Here is a 15,975-nt window from a genome sequence, read left to right as displayed (position 1 = left end):
TCAGCGTAAGGAATCACTCGTTAGTTCCCACCTGCTACGACGAATACAGCTACCGCAGTGACTGAGCGTAGGGAGTTAAGAAGAACGCGATACAATGGCGGAGCTGCTCCACACAAGCCACATATTTGTGTAAAGGAGCTACGCGATGCTTCACCTAAAGAGAGACGCCGTTCAACGTATATGTCTGGCAACCAGTGATGTGGAATGATGAATCATGCTGTACTATGTTTTAATCCGGTAGAAGGGTTTGGGTTTGGTGAATGCCTGGAGAACGTACCAGTCAACACATGTAGAGCCAACAGTACACAGGAGGTGGCGTTACGGTACAGGTGTGTTTATCGCTGTTACGGTGTGGTCTTCTTATTGCACTAAAGAACACGCTAAATGTGGAAGGAAACTAACACATTTTACAGCATTGTGTAATGGTGCGTACAATAGAGGAGCAGGTCCGAGATGATAATCGTTTGTATCAGCATGATTAACCATCCTGTCATAAAGAGGCATCTCTTAGGCAATGTTTGGGGACAATAACATATCTGAAATGGATTGGCCTTTCCAGGATCCCAATCTTAACCCAATGTAACAGCTCTTTGGGATAATTTACAACTTAGACTTCACGCCTGACCCCAACGTCAAACGTTACTCTCGGTTCCTGAGGAAAAATGGGATACCCGTTTTTCCATAGACACTGAGACATCTTATTGGGAGAGTTCAAGCTGTCGGTCACGCAAAGGATGGACACAATCTATGCTAATGTCCATTAATAGATGTCTCTATACTTTTAGTCGGATAGTATTGAACAGGCAACTGATAGTAGAAAAGCTATATTAGAAGTTTTAAGCGGATGAGAGAGAGGAAATATAACGCAATGAACAAATAATTATGTTGTGATAAAAAGGTGTTTCTGTGTTTATACTTCAATAAACGTAGTTAATATTGAAAAATTAAATTACCTTTCACACAATTACATGTGTATTGTTAGTTTATTAGTTGATAAATATGACACATCGCTACAAAAGTTATACTAATAGAAAAAACTGAGGTCAGATATTGATTCACTGCAAAATAAGCCTGAGATTAAAGCTATTGGCTAAGAAAAAGTAGGGCAACGGCCTTGCCGCAGTGGATGCACCAGTTTCCGTCAGATCACCGAAGTTAAGCGCTATCGGGTGTGGCCGGAACTTGGATGGGTGACCATCTGGGGTGCCATGTACTGTTGCCATTTTCCGGGGTGCACTCAGCCACATGACGCCAATTGAGGAACTACTTGACCGCATAGTAGCGGCTTCGGTCAAAGAAAACCATCACAATGTCCGGGAGAGTCGTGTGCTGACCACACGCCCCTCCTTTCCGCATCCTCCTCTGAGGATGACACGGACGTTGGATGGCCCCAATGGGCCACTTGTGGCCTGAAGACGGAGTGCTTAACAAAAAGTAACTGAAAACTTTTTCGTCGATCTATGTTATTTTCGTTGTTGTTAAACAGGGAACTGAAAGTTACCTTCCTTTGCGTTTGCCCGTTTGAGCCTATGCTTTGCTCTTTGTGAGCAATGAGACAATATTTCGAATAACAAGAGTCATCGTGAGACCGACAAAAAAAATGCGGCTGTGCTTCTGATGTCGGAAGCGAAACAGCGAATGCGTTCTTATCTCTCTGACACGTGGCCCTGAGCACCTCCATTCTCGTGCTATAGCCGAACATAAGTGTCGTGTGCCTTAAAACTAGCTCATCATTAGCCCGCGTAATCGTCATCAGTAGGCTGCAGACACGGCGCGTGGTCTGAGGAACATCCATTCTCCAGCGCCACCTACCGTGCCAATGATGCATTTCCGGATACTTCACAGAAGATTACTTCACTTCTGCCGATCTTGGGTTTCCCATTGCCAGATCACTCGGGCTGCCTTCTTTAAGTCGCTGTCCCATATGTCCGGTGGTATTCCCGTTGATCTCTTTTGGTAAATTGGGCTCCAGTCTTGAACTTGTTTTGACCACCAGCCATCTTTTCTTCGAGCGAGATGACCAGTGCACTGCCATTTCTAGGTATTCCAGTATGTCACTGACCTTTGTTATCTGTCTGATATCACCCACTTTCTTTCTATGTTTCTTTGTGTTGTGTACATAGTTCTGCGTAGTCAGCGCGTACACAACTTTCCCACTAGAGCGCGCCCCGCTAAGCACAACAGCGGAGGTGCAGCGCTCGTCCGTCTCCGCACTACGAGATGGCTCTGCCTTAGAGACGGACCAAATTCTGCTTCCACCGATCCGCGTATTAATATGTAACGCAGCCAATGAGATTGCTGCTAATGTAGAACCTTTTCTCCTCGCGGATCACACTCGCGCAGTGATACCTGAACGCGCGAGGTATTATAACGAGTGTACAGACCTCCGATTAGTCAGTCTGCATAAGTCTGTACGAATCTGCATTTGTCTGGACTAGTCTGTACGTCTATAGTCAAGTTTCAGTCTGCGCCTAATAAGATTACCATATTCCTGTACATAGTCATGAAGATAAATGAATAGACACTTTGTCAAGTAGCAGAGACGATTAACATATCAAGACAAAATGAACTTCAGATTGTCAGTTGTAAACAGCATGCAGAATCAAGTTACGTAATGTCTATGCTTTTTATTATTTTAATAAATGTGTGTGAAAATTAATCAAGTTCTGTTTAAAGTTGGTCACCGTCAATCTGCTAATCTAACCGTGCAAGTGGCATTTCCATCGTCTGACCTAATGGCAGAAGATAAACACGCCACGATAAGACCACGAGACATATTGCTGACACTCGCCTACTTTCTTAGAGTCCAAAATTGATCATTGCTTTCCTCTTTCGGCTACTATTAGTTTTCTTACATCAAAATCATTGGAAGTCCTTGACTCACATCCATATGTTATTGCTGGCAGTATACATTGGTGAAAGATTGTTTTCTTCAGCTCGGCCGACATCTTGGCCTTCAAAATTGAGGAGTGTCTTCTTCAGGCTAGCCATGCCAATTACTGGCCATTAAAATTGCTACACGAAGAAGAAATGCAGATGATAAACGGGTATTCATTGGACAAAAATATTATACTAGAACTGACATCTGATTACATTTTCACGCGATTTGGGAGCATAGATCCTGCAAAATCTGTCCCCAGAACTACCACCGCTGATATTAATAAAGGCCTTGATACGCCTGGGCATTGAGTCAAGCAGAGCTTGCATGGCGTGTACAGATACAGCTGCCCATGCAGCTTCAACACGATACCACAGTTCATCAAGAGTAGTGACTGGCGTATTGTGACGAGCCAGTTGCTCGACCACCACTGACCAGACGTTTTCAGTTGGTGAGAGATATGGAGAATGTGCTGCTCAGGGCAGCAGTCGAACATTTTCTGTGTCCAGAAAGGCCCGTACAGGACCTGCAACATGCGGCCGTGCATTATCCTGCTGAAATGTAGAGTTTCGCAGGGATCGAATGAAGGGTAGAGCCACGGGTCACAACACATCTGAAATGTAACGTCCACTGTTCAAAGTGCCGTCAATGCGAACAAGAGGTGACGGAGACGTGTAACCAATGGCACCCCATACCATCACCCCGGCTGATACGCCAGTATGGCGATGACGTATACACGCTTCCAATGTTCGTTCACCGCGATGTCGCCAAACACGGATGCGACCATCATGATGCTGTAAACAGAACCTGGATTCATCCGACAAAATGACGTTTTGCCATTCGTGCACCCAGGTTCGTCGTTGAGTACACCATCGCAGGCGCTCCTGTCTGTGATGCAGCCTCAAGGGTAACCGCAGCCGTTGTCTCTGAGCTGAAAGTCCATGCTGCTGCAAACGTCGTCGAACTGTTCGTGCAGATCGTTGTTGTCTTGCTAACGTCCCCATCTGTTGACTCAGGGATCGATACGTGGCTGCACGATCCATTACAGCCATTCGGATAAGATGCCTGTCATCTCGACTGCTAGTGATACGAGGCCGTTTGGATCCAGCACGGCGTTCCGTATTACCATCCTGAATCCACCGATTCCATATTCTGCTAACAATCATTGGATCTCGACCAATGCGAGCAGCAATGTCGTTATACGATAAATCGCAATCGCGATAGGCTACAATCCGACCTTTATCAAAGTCGGAAACGTGATGGTACGCATTTCTCCTCCTTACACGAGGCATCATAACAACGTTTCACCAGGCAACGGCGGTCAACTGCTGTTTGGGTATGAGAAATCGGTTGGAAACTTTCCTCATGTTAGCACATTGTAAGTGTCGCCACCGGCGCCAATCTTGTGTGAATGGTTTGAAAAGCTAATCATTTGCGTATCATAGGATCTTCTTCCTGTCGGTTAAATTTCGCGTCTGTAGCACGTCATCTTCGTGGTGTAGCAATTTTAATGGCCAATACTGTATATATGTACATATGGAGACTAATACGTATGCTGGTCAAGCACCAGCTGCAGCAACCTTGGCTGACCCGGAGTACAACCTTGGCACACAACCTGCAGCTGCACCCCTCTAACTCAGCCCACCGTGTGTAAGTCCTCGCAGAACAGTGCTGCTCCCTGGCTGTCGACATGCTGCCGATTTCTTTCCACTCCAGACACACCTTCGCAGAATGTGCAACAGGTGACGTCACCTTCCCGAGCCAAAGATGCTCATGGTAACTCAAATGTGTCGACAATAGACATTAATAACACAGTAATTCAACTGTACGTAGATGTTCGTTTGATTAACACGTAGATGCAAATTTCAAAATGTAATCGCCATAAATGAAACTCCGAGATCGCCATCGAACGTTGGTTTCAAAGGTACTCCAATTTTTCCTCTTGTTTCTCCTAGTTAGTTACTTAAAAAAAGTTGTAGGAAAGTTATTTATCTATAAATATTGTTGTTTCTTTTTGGTCACGTAGTGTATATGTTTTATTGACTGCTGGTCCTGACCTATCAGTTTTCCAGACAGGTGCCGTCCGCACGTCGATCAACTGATCGAGGGCGCTCTTGGAACGCCAGTTCCTCGCGCCAATAGAAGACTGCGCCGCACGCCAACGAGTCCACCTCAACCACTGCCCACAACATTTATCACCGTCTATCGTCAGCGCTGAACAGGTCGTCTGCATAGTACCGTGAGTAGCTATTTTTGGTAGTTTTTTTAGATAAGATGATGAGTAATGCGCATTTTATTTATTTAGTGATGAAAAATACATGAATTCGTCACAATGCAGTATTCTCATCAGTATCTCTGATTTGCCCACAGAGATTTCTGTAGGTCCTGTATGTTATACACTCCTGGAAATTGAAATAAGAACACCGTGAATTCATTGTCCCAGGAAGGGGAAACTTTATTGACACATTCCTGGGGTCAGATACATCACATGATCACACTGACAGAACCACATGCACACAGACACAGGCAACAGAGCATGCACAATGTCGGCACTAGTACAGTGTATATCCACCTTTCGCAGCAATGCAGGCTGCTATTCTCCCATGGAGACGATCGTAGAGATGCTGGATGTAGTCCTGTGGAACGGCTTGCCATGCCATTTCCACCTGGCGCCTCAGTTGGACCAGCGTTCGTGCTGGACGTGCAGACCGCGTGAGACGACGCTTCATCCAGTCCCAAACATGCTCAATGGGGGACAGATCCGGAGATCTTGCTGGCCAGGGTAGTTGACTTACACCTTCTAGAGCACGTTGGGTGGCACGGGATACATGCGGACGTGCATTGTCCTGTTGGAACAGCAAGTTCCCTTGCCGGTCTAGGAATGGTAGAACGATGGGTTCGATGACGGTTTGGATGTACCGTGCACTATTCAGTGTCCCCTCGACGATCACCAGTGGTGTACGGCCAGTGTAGGAGATCGCTCCCCACACCATGATGCCGGGTGTTGGCCCTATGTGCCTCGGTCGTATGCAGTCCTGATTGTGGCGCTCACCTGCACGGCGCCAAACACGCATACGACCATCATTGGCACCAAGGCAGAAGCGACTATCATCGCTGAAGACGACACGTCTCCATTCGTCCCTCCATTCACGCCTGTCGCGACACCACTGGAGGCGGGCTGCACGATGTTGGGGCGTGAGCGGAAGACGGCCTAACGGTGTGCGGGACCGTAGCCCAGCTTCATGGAGACGGTTGCGAATGGTCCTCGCCGATACCCCAGGAGCAACAGTGTCCCTAATTTGCTGGGAAGTGGCGGTGCGGTCCCCTACGGCACTGCGTAGGATCCTACGGTCTTGGCGTGCATCCGTGCGTCGCTGCGGTCCGGTCCCAGGTCGACGGGCACGTGCACCTTCCGCCGACCACTGGCGACAACATCGATGTACTGTGGAGACCTCACGCCCCACGTGTTGAGCAATTCGGCGGTACGTCCACCCGGCCTCCCGCATGCCCACTATACGCCCTCGCTCAAAGTCCGTCAACTGCACATACGGTTCACGTCCACGCTGTCGCGGCATGCTACCAGTGTTAAAGACTGCGATGGAGCTCCGTATGCCACGGCAAACTGGCTGACACTGACGGCGGCGGTGCACAAATGCTGCGCAGCTAGCGCCATTCGACGGCCAACACCGCAGGTCCTGGTGTGTCCGCTGTGCCGTGCGTGTGATCATTGCTTGTACAGCCCTCTCGCAGTGTCCGGAGCAAGTATGGTGGGTCTGACACACCGGTGTCAATGTGTTCTTTTTTCCATTTCCAGGAGTGTAATTGAAAACAACGTATCTCTGGAAACACAAAATCCACAATGTTCTTTAGAATAAGGTGTTAACTTTATACCGCGGTGTTTCGATGAAAATCACACCATAAATTACGTTATTGAGAACATGCTGAATGTTAATAAACAGTACGAAGTACTTGTTTGTTCTAATGAAAACTATACACAGACACACACAGAACTATGCACTTCCGTAATGAAATACCTACGCAGGTGACCTATGCAAACAGGCAAGTAATCTGAAGAAATACAATTCTCAATTAGTTGAACACAAGAAGTCATTAAATGATAATTTCATAAAGGGAAGTTCAATGAGGATGTCAGTGCCGCATATGGATGATTATTTAACGAATACATGCCGTATCTCTTCAATGAGTCTCCTCACCCTCGTGAACTTCCGTAGATTAGCAAAGACTGTACGTCATATTCATGCGCGTATGTTTTAAACTAACTTCCACGGGCAGTGCTTTACAGGTCTTATACAAATCAGAAGAGACATCTTATAAGCGCCAAATACTGCTATGTTAAGAATTTCTTTTACTCTCAGTTTGCCGGCCGAAGTGGCCGTGCGGTTAAAGGCGCTGCAGTCTGGTACCGCAGGACCGCTACGGTCGCAGGTTCGAATCCTGCCTCGGGCATGGATGTGTGTGATGTCCTTAGGTTAGTTAGGTTTCAGTAGTTCTAAGTTCTAGGGGACTGATGACCACAGCAGTTGCGTCCCATAGTGCTCAGAGCCATTTGAACCATTTTTGAACTCTCAGTTAGCATTAATCTCAAATCATCGTCACGTCAATAGTTCATTCCCATAACAAATACTGATACAATTGTATAAATCAGCTTGGTTTCACCTGATGTCAAAAAATTCAACTATGTTACTGTAAAATAAGATGCCCCCATTGTTCTGCCTATACTTTTGATGTTAACGAATATCAAAAAATGGTTCAAATGGCTCTGAGCACTATGGGACTTAACATCGATGGTCATCAGTCCCATAGAACTTAGAACTACTTAAACCTAACTAACCTAAGGACAGCACACAACACCCAGCCATCACGAGGCAGAGAAAATCCCTGACCCCGCCGGGAATCGAACCCGGGAACCCGGGCGTGGGAAGCGAGAACGCTACCGCACGACCACGAGATGCGGGCTAACGAATATCGCTCCCATTTTGTGGTCACAGTGTTTATCGACGTGATGGTGATAATTTTTTCCGAATGAAGATATTATTTATTGCAACCCATGTAATGTTTATGAAAATTTCGTCCTCGACCAAGTACACTGATTAACCACGACTAACGTTGGTAATTGACATGCATTTTGTAATGGGTACGCTTGCACTCTGAGTTCACAGAATATCTTTTGAGACAGTATTCTGCAAGAAACATTTATATTAACCTATACCCAATCAACAACAGTTACGTTCATATGTGACATGCGGTTGAGATAACGCTTTCTTATTGCCACGACGAACAGAATAGCTCGGCGTGTTTCGTGTCTGATATCCCACCACTGCATCATTATGGAGACAGCCTCGAAGAATGACAACGATAATATTTGTGCCATAGATGAGTACACCGGGCAATCAATTAGTAGCCACCCAGGAGACATCTATCCACAGCTCTGTAGCACCACCTCTAGCCTTGCTAATGGACTCAATTCAGAGGGGAAGAGAGTCCAGCAGGTTTCTTCAGTAACCCATCTCCAGCTGCAGTCACTCAATGATGATTAGATCGCATAGAACTAAGAAATTGCGGGGATATTGACTGTTACCGTTCACTGCCGTTCCGTTCATTTTGCTATAGAATTATGATCGAGCGATTTTGCAGGCCAATCGAGTTGTGATAGTGTGCCTGAGTGTTCATCTGAGCAGGAAGGTATGAACGAAGCACATATCTTGTTGGAAGACAGGGTTGAACATGTTGGAGAAAAGGCAACACTTGGTCATCGGGACTGCTGAAATAAGCATCCTGATTCATGTTCACGGTTACTTAAATAAGTGGTCTCCAGTCATGGTACGAAAAACACCTCTGTATCTTTACAGAACCATCACAGCCTAAACTACACTCTGCATAATGTGGGGCTGTTGGTGTACTCGGCTCCTTGCGTCAATTCAAAAGACGCATAATCACGTCTCGTCGGACCACACTTCGCTCCTCCAGTCACCTACTGCCCAATTTCCGTGCTGCCTGGGCCGCTGAAGAAGTGCAGCTTGGAGCTGTGAGCAATGGCCTGTTTTGAGGTACTCCCTAGTAAATATCCATAGCATGCAGTTCCCTTCACAATACTCGCTCGAAAATGATCGACATGGATCTGTGTTCACTGTCAGCAGCAATTCCTGGCGGATGTGAAACATTGTCATGGACAAGGCGTGACACTCGTCTCTGGTCTTTGTTATGTAGGACTTCAGTATTATCACACCATGTTACATGTCTGCAACTGGTACACCAGTCTTTCTTTGTAGACACACTGAACAGAACACATTGATACACGAAGTCGGACAACTTCATTCAAGGATGTTCATAGGCACATCCATACACAACTGTTCCTATGTGAAGTTCTTTCGCATCTCAATCTCGACCCATCTGTACAAACGACTGACACGCACACACCTTCCACAGCCGCAACACCAGGGATGGCGTCAAACACGTAGATTTGAACTTTTCCGTGAGTAGTTAAAAAGAAAAATGCCATGAACTTACAGCACGTAAAGTTTTTTCTTTAACGTGTACCAAGAGACGCGCTTCGCCTTATTTACAATGCACATTCAGTGTGTGTCCTGAAATATTACACTATTTTATTGGTTAGAAGTATAAGTTATCGTCTGCACATATAGGTTACAGATTCAAAACAGTTCATTGAAGTTCTTATAAGAAAATGAAAAGGCACCTACAGACCAACCTCTGATTCATTGCTTGTAAGATAAACAGTTTTCAACCATAATTAAATTTTCCTAGGAACATTTGAGTCTGATCGTTATCTACAATAATGATGGAAGCAGAAGAAGTAGATTAAAATTTGTGTTATGGTGGGGACTTGAAACCAGGTCTCTTTACTTATTTGGTAGGATTACTACCATTACACCACCACAGCACTATAGCAACATTGCTGCATGCCCTCCCAAAACAAGGTGAAATTCAGTTCAAGAAGGGGAAAATGCTTCGTCCCGTCGTATCCCTGAGTGGTTCACAACCCCACAACGGGCCACAGCAGTCCACCCGCCCCCACACCGAACCCAGGGTTATTGTGCCGTTCGGCCCCCAGTGGACCCCCCTCGAGAACGTCTGATACCAGACAAGTGTAACCCCAAATGTTTGGTGGTAGAGTAATTATGGTGTACGCGTTCGTGAAGACAGTGTTTGCGCAGCATTCGCCGACATAGTGTAACTGAGGCGGAATAAGAGGAACCAGACCGCATTCGCCGAGGCAGATGGAAAACCGCCTTAAAAACTATCCACAGGCTGACCGGCAAACCGGACTTCGACACTAGTCCGACGGGCGGATTCGTGCCGGGGACCGGCACGCCTTCCCGCTCGGAAAGCAGCGCGTTAGACCGCGCGGCTAGCCTGGCGGACTGAGGCTCATGGGCTTGGGGAGATCATGTAGCGCTGTGACCTATATTGCTTTGATGGTATGATGGATAGCATTCCTGCCCAGTAAACAAGGAGACGTAGGTTCAAGTCCTGATTATAGCACAAATTTTAATGATTTATTCAGCTTCCATCATTACCACAGTTTTAACCAGTTTGCCACATGAGAGAAAGGTGCCTGGCTCACCAACGACGAATTAGACGTTGCTCTGTAAATACCTTGCAGTGTTAAAAAAAATCTTAAATGAACTGATTTCAATCTACTCCCTATATGTGCAAACGATAACTTGTATATAGAAACCAAAAAATCGTGTAATATTTCAGGGCAGCCACTGAAGATCCCTTGTAAATGAGTGCACAAGTTAATCAAAAATCTTAACGTGCAGGAAGCATAAGGCGTTTTTCTTATAACTACTTCATACAGCTGCTGCAAAAACGACCACCATAAGGAACTTGTTTTCCTTCTGTATTAATGCAATTTTGTAAAACAATTATTTAGCTCGGAAATTACCTTCAAGCAGAAAATACAGTTTTACATGAAAACGAGATATGATTTGAATAGCGATAGGGAGAGTAAACGTAGATAAAAGCTCAACAACAAGAAGAAAACAACCATTTGGTCGTAATGCCTCTGATACTTCAACATGAATTGTGAAATATTAGCTCCTACTTTCACTACCTCAGAGATCAACAAATAGAACCTTACAAGCTCTGTTAACTTCGGAAATGTGTCTTAGTAACAGTTGCTCATTGTTGTGTAACAACTTGAAAGTCAGGTTGCCTTCCATGGGGTGCGTGCACGCAACGACTGTGGTTATATTGGTTAGATAGAGCAGCAATCAGTCGTAGAATTAAGTTGCTTTAATAAGACATTTATAGTCACAACGCAGATCAGATTTCGACCTATGTCAGGTCATTATCAATGCAGTGCGGAATTGTAGCAGTTGTTCGTGCCCAAGTGAATGCTTACACAGTTCAACCATTACATAGCAGATCCTATGGATTATGTGAGGTCGTTGAGCGACATTCTCCAAAATTATGTGGCTGCCGTCACACATGATAAGTTTGTTTTTTAAGAAAAGGCGAAATTAAATTGACTGAAGCTATATTTGAAAGCGAAGAGAAATGAAATACACAATTCAGTCCTGGTAGATTTGTTGTCATTTTGAAGTAGACTAAATTTAAATGCTTTCAAAACAACATGACAGTAAATAATTAAAAGAATGGTCAAATCTGGTGTGAAATGATTTTTGAAGGGTAAGAAATGAAACAGATTAGGGAAACATTTCACACGTCTTTAAATGATGCTCAAAATAGTAGGCAGAAAGTGAGATGCGTCAAGCGTTTCTGTAATGTGTTTTATTTCGTATTTATAGAGAAATCATTTCACAGGACATTCCACCATATCTATCAATTTATTTTTTATTTTTATTTTCTATTTTTTCAGATTGTATGAAATATGATGTATTCAAATATAGATCAGTATCTACTACAATTATAAAGGGCGTACAACAAGAAACGAGCCGGAGGCATAATTACAGAAACCAGTACCTGTATGTTAGAAGTATTGATTCTGCCTGTTGAGACACTTGTCCCACTCTGACACAAGGTAGTGAATGGCTGTCTCATAAAATTCCCGGAGCTGCGATGTTAACCAGTTCCGCACGTACAGCTGGATGTCATCCGCCGAGGTGAATCGTTTGCCCCTCAGAGCCTTTCCAAGGGCACCAAAACTGGCGTAATCAAAGGGAGAGAGGTCCGGACGTATTGAGGGTGGAAGAGAACCTCTCATTTGAATTTCTGCAGGAGTGCTGCGACTTTGTTGGCCGTATGAGGCTTTGCATTGTCGTGGAGCAGAATGACCCCACAGGTGAGATTGCCTGGGCGTTTTGATTTGATCGCTTGGCGAAGGGTGGTCGAGGTTTGCGAGTAACGCTGGGCATTCATTGTTGTCCCGTGCTGCGGAAGTGAATTAGCAGGGGTCCATCTTGGTCGAAGAAGAAAAGGCTCTGAGGCGCAAACGATTCACCTCGGACACGACCTCCAGCTATACGTGCGGAACTGGTTAACTTCGCAGCTCTGGGAATTTTACGAGACAGCCATTCACCGCCTTTTGTCACAGTGGGACAAGTGTCTCAACAGGCAGGGTCAATACTTCTGACATACAGGTACTGGTTTCTGTAATTATGCCTCCTGCTCGTTTCTTTTTGAACGTCCCTTATGTAATGGTATCGGCTGTGTCTACATGGAATGGACTGGGTCCTCCAGTTCACTGTAAATAATTAGCTACGGCTACTTGGAGACCAACTGCAGCCATTCATGGACTTCGTGTTCCCAAGCAACGATGGAATTTTTATGGACGACAATGCTCCGGGTCAATGGGCCAAAATTGTTCGCGACTGGTTTGAGGATCTTTCTGGAAAACTCGATCGAATGATTTGGCCGCCCAAATCGCTCGACATGAATGTCATCGAACGTTTATAGGACATAATCGACCGGAAACACTTGTAGTTTTCGACAGCTGTACAGACAGCATGGCTAAATATTTACGCAGGAGACTACCAACGCCTTGTTAAGTCCATGCACCGTCGGGCTGTTGCACTGTGCCGCGCAAGAAGATGTATGACGCTATACGGGGTGGTCCATTGATAGTGACCGGGCCAAATATCTCACGCAATAAGCATCAAACAAAAAGGGGGGAAACCAGATGGAGCTATGGTTGGCCCGCTAGATGGCGCTGCCATAGGTCAAACGGATAGCAACTACGTTATTTTAAATAGGAATCCCCATTTTTATTACAAATTCGTGTATTACGTAAAGAAATATGAATGTTTTAGTTGGACCACTTTTTTCGCATTGTGATAGATGGCGCTGTAATAGTCACAAACGTATAAGTACGTGGTATCACGTAACATTCCGCCAGTGTGGACTGTATTTGGTTAGTGTTGAAATGCACCGTTTACCAATTGCGGAAAAGGTAGATATCGTGTTGATGTATGGCTATTGTGATCGAAATGCCCAACGGACGTGTGCCATGTATGCTGCTCGGTATCCTGGACGACATCATCCAAGTGTCTGGACCGTTCGCCGGATAGTTACGTTATTTGGGTAAACAGAAAGTGCTCAGCCACATGTGAAACGTCAACCACGACCTGCAACAAATGATGATACCCAAGTAGGTGTTTTAGCTGCTGTCGCAGCTAATCCGCACATAAGTAGAACACAAATTGCGCGAGAATCGGGAATCTCAAAAACGTCGGTGTTGAGAATACTTCAGCAACATCGATTGCACCCGTACCAGGAATTGCATGGCGACGACTTTGAACGTCGTGTACAGTTCTGCCACTGGCCACAAGAGAAATTACGGGACAACGACAGACGTTTTGAGCGCGTTCTATTTAGCGACGAAGCGTCATTCACCAACAGCGGTAACGTAAACCGGCATAATATGCACTATTGGGCAACGGAAAATCCACGATGGCTCCGACAAGTGGAACATCAGCGACCTTTGCCGGTTAATGTATGGTGCGGCATTATGGGAGGAAGGATAATTGGCCCCCATTTTATCAATGGCAATCTAAATGGTGCAATGTATGCTGATTTCCTACGTAATGTTCTACCCATGTTACTACAAGATGTTTCACTGCATGACAGAATGGCGATGTACTTCCAACATGATGGATGTCCGGGACATAGCTCGCGTGCGGTTGAAGTGGTATTGAATAGCATATTTCATGACAGGTGGATTGGTCGTCGAAGATTACATACCATGGCCCGCACGTTCACCGGATCTGACGTCGCCGGATTTCTGTCTGTGGGGAAAGTTGAAGAATATTTGCTATCGTGATCCACCAACAACGCCTGACAACATGCGTCAGCGCATTGTCAATGCATGTGAGAACATTACGGAAGGCGAACTACTCGCTGTTGAGAGGAATGTCGTTACACGTATTGCCAAATGCACTGATGTTGACGGACATCATTTTGAGCATTTATTGCATTAATGTGGTATTTACAGGTAATCACGCCGTAACAGCATGCATCCTCAGAAATGATAAGTTCACAAAGGTACATGTATCACATTGGAACAACCGAAATAAAATGTTCAAACGTACCTACGTTCTGTATTTTAATTTAATAAACCTACCTGTTACCAACTGTTCGTCTAAAATTGTGAGCCATATGTTTGTGACTATTACAGCGCCAACTATCACAAAGTGATAAAAGTAGTCCAACTAAAACATTCATATTCTTTACGTACTACACGAATATGTAATAAATGGGGATTCATAATTAAAAAAAAAACGCAGTTGATATCCGTTTGACCTATGGCAGCGCCACCCAGCGGACCAATCATCTGGTTTCCCCCTTCAAGCTAGACAAGTTTCATTCTTTGTAGTTTTTTCGTTTGACGCTTATTTCGTGAGATGTTTGGTCCGGTCCGTATCAATGGACCACCCTGTATGAGGAGGTATCGCGTGACTTTCGTCACCTCATTGTATTGCTCGACTGTATGTGACGCATACCAGGTGCGACAGACGGGGGATAATGAACGGATACAAGGAAGGGCGGTGCATAAGAGAAACATGAATAACCCGAAATGACAGACCACTGAAGATAGACGTCAGTTAACCCATGAAAGCCTACTTTCAGATTTTGAAGAGCCAGTATTAAGTGAAGAATTTAGAGATATTCTTCAGACCGCTCGTCATTACTCCCGTAGATACCAAGAAGAGAAGATTGGGCTAATTATAGTATTCACCGAGCTGTTAATTTTATCGTGCTTCATATGAGCTTCGAAAGTGAAGAAACCTTAACTATCCTCCACCATATACCCATGTACTTCACAGTGCTCTGCAGAGTACGTGTGTGGATCTTAGCAGACACTCACGGTACCGTGTGGATGAGGAGTACATAGCCTAGGTTATGCACTTCGTAAACGTGATACGGTGTCTTTTCATCGGAACAGAATGGGAACGGTATTGTGTGTAGATTCCCAGACGATCGCGACGTCGGCTACAAACTGGATCCCTCGTCGACCGCAAGGCGTGTTCCATTGCGTCTAGGTGGGCGTGTGAGCCGCGGTCAGTACGCGCGGCTGCCGCTGGCGGGTGAACGGAGAAACCTGCAGGGCGCGTTCCGACTCGGATAGCAGGTGCCCGGCCGCCGGGGCCCCCTGCGGTCTGGCGGCGAGAATGTGAGAGGCGGCCACCGCATCGTCTTGAGACAGCCGCGGCGCAAGCACTGCAGCCAATCCGGTCGACACAGGTCAGCAGATATTCAGGATCGTGGTTTTAGAGGTTTCTACGTTTATACCTCGTGGTCGCTGACCGCTTTTCGCGGAGAAAGTTGCAGAAATTTTATACACTCTTAAAATAGTCCATAATGAAGTTTGCACCCAGCAGTGATACAAAACTGCAGACAGTTTAAAACTGTGTGCCCGACCGGGACTCGAACCTAAGGGCTTTTGCCTGGCACAGGCAAGTGCCGCACCGGCCTAGCTATTCATGTACGACCCATCCTCACACCTTCATTTCTCCTACCTTCCACAGTTCACAGACGTTCTCCTAGCACTCGTGGGAGAGGGTATATTGCGGAGACAGTGCTAAGCAGTGTTTCTCGAATATCTTTTCTTCCATTAGAGCTAGCCTGCAAGGTATGCAGGAGAACGTCTGTCAACT

General features: G+C 45.6%; 1 protein-coding gene and 1 pseudogene across 1 annotated transcript in view; both read left to right on the top strand.

Annotated features, from left to right (window-relative positions):
- Positions 1-15,975, top strand: part of LOC126251689 (protein scarlet-like) — a 327,742-nt gene that overhangs the window by 59,670 nt on the left and 252,097 nt on the right. The window contains exon 2 of the transcript XR_007545773.1: positions 4,951-5,117. The gene's annotated coding sequence lies outside the window, so the exon portion shown is untranslated. The remainder of the gene's footprint in view (positions 1-4,950; positions 5,118-15,975) is intronic.
- On the top strand, positions 1,105-1,222 carry LOC126254252 (5S ribosomal RNA; annotated as a pseudogene).

Source organism: Schistocerca nitens, chromosome 4 (genome assembly GCF_023898315.1).
Source record: "Schistocerca nitens isolate TAMUIC-IGC-003100 chromosome 4, iqSchNite1.1, whole genome shotgun sequence".
Taxonomy (NCBI): Eukaryota; Metazoa; Arthropoda; class Insecta; order Orthoptera; family Acrididae; genus Schistocerca; species Schistocerca nitens.
Note: the sequence above shows the minus strand (reverse complement) of the source record. Positions and strands in the feature narration are given on the sequence as shown.